Below are 6,478 nucleotides of genomic sequence, written 5' to 3' on the forward strand. Positions count from 1 at the left end.
ATTATTCAGACTGGTAGTGGATATGGGGGATTGTGGGGCCAGAGGGCCATTTTGGTTGAGCTTAAATGGAGTATGCCCTGGGTGGGAAAATTTGAGTTTAGATCTCGAGGGTTTTGACTGGTAAGCTGCCAGTTGGAGTCGCAAGACTCAAATAGGGGTGGAGATGATGAATCATGGAGGATTATAGTCTGAGTAGAGTGGTCGGGAGATGGCCTATGATGTCAAGGTTCTATTTTGAGGATTACATCATTCCTTTTTCCCATTTTGAAAGGATGGGTGAGTGAGTTTCTGATGTTAGAGATTAGAAGAAGACCCTGTGGGGCACCAGGGATTTGCGATATTGGCACCAAGAGTATTTTGTTGTATGAGAGCATTGCGCTACATTCTCATGTAGGGAAGGGCCATCATTGAGTATTGTAACTAGCGAGGGCTCGAGTATGCCTTGTTTGAGTTTGGTAAGTTGTATACCAGCAACTGTTCCGGAAAACGAGAGGAGTATATCGAGTTGTCGACTTCTGTGGCTGCAGTGGATCGGTTGTGAGAGTGAAGTCTTTCGTGCTAAGTCGATTCTCATAGTAGTGTGATGATTGAGGATTCAGAGAATGAAGTGTGTGATCGTCCATTATTTCCAGAAAAGGAGCAAGTGTTATTCTAGGACCGTCGGAATAATGGCATGTGCAGACGGACGAGGTTTTGGGTGACTGGAGAAGGTCACATTAGGAAGTACCGAGGGTTTTATCTGAGATTCAGAATATATGGAGTTGCTTGGTCTTTCTTTGGGAGATCATCAACTTTTATGTAGTACATTCCAAGAGTCAAGTGTGGTGTATCTGGTTAAACAGTCTGTGGAGTAGAGTGTTGATATGTCATTTGGTGATGGTTGAACATGAGTGGGGGGGGGGAACTAGGTATCCTATTGGGAGGATCAACAATATGTTCAAGTTGCGGTTAGAAGATTTTATTATGGGGATCTATGGTACGGACATATGAGACTTGGGTTTATTGGTGGACGAGGTAAGGTGCAGAGCGAGGTGATGTATATTGTATGTGTTTAGGAAAGAACGAGTGTATCCACGGAGAGTAGCCGTTGTTCAAGGATCTTAATGTGATCAAGGACACTTCGGGTTTGCAATGGTTGAGTTTGAGGCGGTTGGTTCGTTGAGGTCTGGTTTTAATTGTTGGGATTTTCCAGTTTGATGTACAATTTGTTATCTATACTCCGAGAGGAGCATCAATTGATATTTTCAATTAGTTTCGGAGTCATTATGAGTAACTTCGCATGGGTTTTGATAAGTAAGAGGACGAGGTTTCGGATGATCGTCAACGTGATCTCAGTCATTGACAATTTCTCCGTGTTTCAATTTGTGAGTGGAGTATTTCGAGGTTATGATGTCGTGAGTGGAAGATCAGAGGTTGAGGCAAACGAGCGTGAGATTTTGTGATGGTGTATCAGGGTATCCGAGTATGATGCCCTAAGCTGTTGGATTATTTGAGACTCGAGTTTACGATATGACAAGTGGTGTATCGAATAACTGTTGTTCCAGTGGGAACCCATCAACTAATTGTCATTGGGCGGGGATGGTTCAAGAATGTGAATTGTATCGAGAGAAAGCGCGTTGTGTGACAATTTCCATCAAGAGTTGGTGGGTGCACATGTCCATGATGGATCGTGGAGCATGAGTTCAATGAGCACAATATGGTGATGGCTTAATGATGAGATTGTGGGGTGGTAAGAGAGTGGAAGGATCCAGGTGGGATTAATCACTTTGTAATATCAGGGAAAAACCATGGGGAGAGCCCATGGTGGGTGAGTGACTGATATAAGCCTGCGGGGAGCCGTAGCGTTCACGAGTCAGTGTGAGAGTGTCGTTAGACTATGGGGAGCTGTAGTATTCCATAGTCAGAGCATGACACGGTGGAGTTCTTAGGCTTGGGTAGCCTTACCAACAGAGTTGTTGGGAGCATGGTGGTCGGACCAGGGGCGAGACTGGGGTCTTTATGATGGTCGGGATCTATTATATCTCGAATTGGGGAGAGGTTGTCGCAAGTCGGAAGGAATCGGAGAAGTAATGCATGCGTAGATTTGCAGATCATGGGTCATGAGTTGAGTATCAGATTGGATATGAGTGATTCCCATCTTGCTGTCAAACCAGACTCTCAAATTTGAGTTTGGCCCTACTTGTGTAAAGGATATATGAGATGAGATTTAGATTCCTGATGGATTTCATTTTGAGTGGTTATGGGTTGCATCTGCTATTCTAGACCTGGGAGGGTCGGTTCATTTGGTTTGAGAAGGACCGCAACATGCATGGAGTTAGTGAGTGTTAGACGACAGAGGTCAGAAATGATGTGTGACTACAGATCGGTTGTAATATAACTTCGAGTAAAGCGAACTTGGTGGTTGCATATACATGTGGTTGGTTGAGATAGCTCTATTGGATTGAACGGCTGGGGTTATACTTGGGCTTGTGGCCATGTCGTTCAAGTTGTTGGGCGTGTAAGGATGGTGAGGAAAGATTTCGAGGACGAAATCTAATTTAAGTGGGGGAGAGTTGTAACATCCCTTTTATTAAATAAATAAATAGATGGGGGTTGATATGAATAGAAGCCCTAAAATCATTAATGATTTAGCAAGATGTTGGTTTCGAGGAGTTAACCGCTATAATTTTAGAAGTTTGGGGATTAAAAGTGTAAGTCCCGGATTGGCTTTGTAAATATTTATGAAGACAGGGGCTGCATGGTAATTATTGGAACTTAATTTGAAAAGATTTTGAAGGCTAAAGGGTTGGTTGGTAATATATATGGACTGCAGTTTAGAATAATTTATAGAGAAGGGGCTGATTGGTAATTATTTGGGATTATTTTGAAGAGAATTATAAGAATAGGGGTATAATGGGTAAATTATGGGATTCATTTGAAAAGGGTTCTGTGGGGAGGGACCGGTCTTGTAATTATGCAATAGATTTTGAAATGGTCGGGGTTTATAACCCGCCACCCTCACCATACTAACCCTAACCCTATAGTTCACCATCCGCCACTCATAGCTCCGGCCGCCACCATCTATGCCGTCGTCAGACATCGGGTATTGTCAGGGAGAACCACCGAGGCGATGCTGTCATTGGGGAGGACCGATAAAGGGTGCTAAGTTGGGTCTCGTCGCTGCCATCGCTGCCATGCGGTTGTATCATCGAGTGTTGCTGCCTCCGCCACCATTGTAGAGGTTACAAACCAACCACTGGGGATCCCTGCGACTCCAACGACAGACAGGATTGATTCCACGGTTGTTGTTGCTATTCTAATCGCCATTATTCTTCTCCTTCTCCTCATTCTGCCGCCTACCACCTCGTGGGTTTATGAGCTCATGACGTTTATGTTATCACCAGAGAATGGTGGCACGGTTCCGAGCTTACGACATGTGTGCGCTTGAGTGACATCCCCATTTTCACGGCCAGAAAAGACCGATTTTGTTTATGCCTTATAAAAATCAGAGTACCTCTTTTAATAAAAATGTTGCGGAATTTTTTCCTAGTAAAACATGATAAATAAGCATTTCCGAAGAAAAGTATTTTTATTCACTTTAAAACATTCGGGATGTCATTGTCAATATAGAAACGTAAGCATAAACAGAACTTACATTCATTATCACTAGTGATTTATATCTCCTTAATCTCTCAGTGTAATGTGATTTCATATCGACACCTGTGATATAAATAAATTGACTGGGTCAGGTTGGGAAACCTGGTGAGTACATAGGGTTTTCAACCCACAATAATATAGTTATTATGTTTAATCATCAAACAGTTAACCCAATTACCCATCCCTATTATCTTCTTTACTCTTAAGGATCTACCCTAAGAATCAACTATTTCTCATTCATTCGTTCCTAAGGATTATCCTAAGGAATGGATACGAAGTCCATCATTGTCAATGACAGAGCTGTCAAGCACAGCTACTAGTTCTAACACTTAGGCGTACTGCCAGAATTGTGACATTCTATATGAGGCGCAACTGCCAGTATTGTCCTTCGAGCACAGCTGCTAGGGTTATCTCATTTATTGATAGTATCGTTTTCGAGATTCTACTCACAATACATGTCAATGGGTTTTTAGAGTACACCGGTGAACACATCGTTCACAACACCCACAGGTTGCAAGACAGCTAGTGTTCCACTGGACTGTCTAGAATAGTCTGTGGTTGTCATCCATACTCTGCTAGATAACGGGGCCAGCATTTGGGAACAAGGCTTATCACATCGTCCACCTCTCACCCTTACCGCATGGTCTATATCATCTCTCAACTCATCATCCATCTCATATTTCATCTACCCATGTTTTACCCAACATATTATGAAGATATAATTACATATACAATTTAAATCATATAAAACTTGTATAAAATCGTTCATCCAGCATAGATAGCAAGTATACAGATAATATGCACACATAGCACATAATTTATATAAAATACTTCATATCTATATGTAAGATGAAAGGGACCATGCACTCACTTGAAAAGGTGGTGACTCGGCACTCGGACAGCACTTCGTTACTCTTAACACAATTTTCCTTTGAAAAAACCTAGTATCATTACGACTAGATTTTAGTCTATTATTCACCGAGACTAGTTAATAGTCTAGCTATTATTACTATTATATAAACGTTAAACAATTACTTATATAACCCATAATAATAGCCCAAGTATTTATTATAAGGTCCGAATAACATTACAATATTGAATCATAAGCTATACTAAAGATAGGTTAGGCAGAGCTCACTTACAGTGGGTTTTTCTCAAAACCGGGCGCCACTGGATCAGCGTTCCCAAGTCGAAAGGCTCTTCTTCTCGGAGCCGTCAGGCACTCCGGGGCTTCTGCCTCGTGCTAGGAGGTTCCTTAGGGATTTTTGGGGGGTTTCGGGGATAGAGAGAAGTTCTAGAGAGAGAGGGAAGTGATGGGATGTGTGAGGAATGAAGAGGGCTTCACCTCTTATTTATAGGGGCTAGAGGATCACTCACGTCGTGAGGTTTCTTGGTGCTCACGTCATGAGCCGACTAGAGACAACCAGACACAGCCTGGTGCTGACACATGGCATCGCACACAGGGTGGATGTAACATCCAAAATTCTGGTATGCCTTGGAAACCCTAAGGAATGTCAAGTTTGCATATTTGGTCCCTTAAGTAAGTTGCGCATACCTAAGAGTACACTTAGCGTACTGCATAAATGTGGTTGCGGGTGAATCAGGGTACGTGGGGCGTACTATGATTTACGTTGGGCATTCGTGCAAGGGATACAAAACCCTAATGTGCCGACTTTCCCCTTATTTAAACATCTCTAAGTCGTTGGTATGAACCTTTTTCGACCTTAGAGCCTCATTTCCATCCCTTATCACCTGATATTCTTTATGAGAAAGAGTTTGAGCCTAAGGAGTGGGTTTTGTGGCCTTTGTGAAGCTCATTCAAGAAGAAGGGGATCCTAAGCAAGCTTGGAGTGGCTTGGAGCTTCAAGATTCTACACATAGTTCACCTTGGGAGGCTTCTGGAGGTATAAAGCCATGACCTTTCCATCTTGATATTTAGATCTTGCTAGGGTTTCCATTTTTCCCCTTTTGTTGAATCTAGACCTTCCCTTGGATGTGAAGCAACTTTAGGTACTGAGATGTCATGATCTGAGCTTTGTATGCATGCTAAATGTAACATCCTGGAAATTAAGAAGTATAGTTGAAGGGGTAAAAGTGTAAGTTGGAAGAGAGGGACTCGGCGAGTTGGTTCTTAGACTCGCCGAGTATGGTCGTGGATTCTTATCCGGGTTCACAGCTGGACTCGGCGAGTCCATGAGTGGACTCGGCGAGTCCATTCTGTTTAATGAAACCCTAATTTCCTGGGTTTGTAACCTATTTAAAGGCCCTAAGGGCCGTCATTTGCGGCTACCAAACCCCAGAGGGAAACCCTAAGAGATCCAGATCGTTTGTGAGGAAGGAGAGGCCATTATTGATCTTTTTGTTGATGTATTTTCAAGTAAGAGGTGAGCAAGGCAAGAGGAGGCTGAAGGAGGTGCTATTTTGGTGATCTCAGAATTCATAGACTTCATATTGAGGTATTTATTCGGACCTTCTTCAGATTTGGTTTTCATTCTTAGAGTTAGGGTTTTCTAACCTTTTTAGAGGATGGTTATTTGGAGCAATTGGTCCCTTCTCGAGTTATGCTTTGGATCTGGACCCAAAGAGGTCCAGGGACCTTAACCCTTGGAGCTTTATGGGTTATTTTGGAAGCCATGAGCTTAGGATGCTATTTTGGGGATAAAACACCAAGTTGGACCATTTGGATGTTATATGAGTGTCAAGGTCTGAACTTTACGTGATTATCATGCTTGGGAAGGTCAGATCTATGGATTGATGAAACAGATCTGACCTCAGGAGGTCTATGGAGTTTGTGCATGGCATGAACTCGCCGGGTCCAAAGAACAGACTCGGCGAGTAGGGT

The sequence above is a fragment of the Lactuca serriola genome, chromosome 1 (assembly GCF_051521515.1).
Source record: "Lactuca serriola cultivar US96UC23 chromosome 1, Lser_US96UC23_V15, whole genome shotgun sequence".
Lineage (NCBI taxonomy): Eukaryota > Viridiplantae > Streptophyta > Magnoliopsida > Asterales > Asteraceae > Lactuca > Lactuca serriola.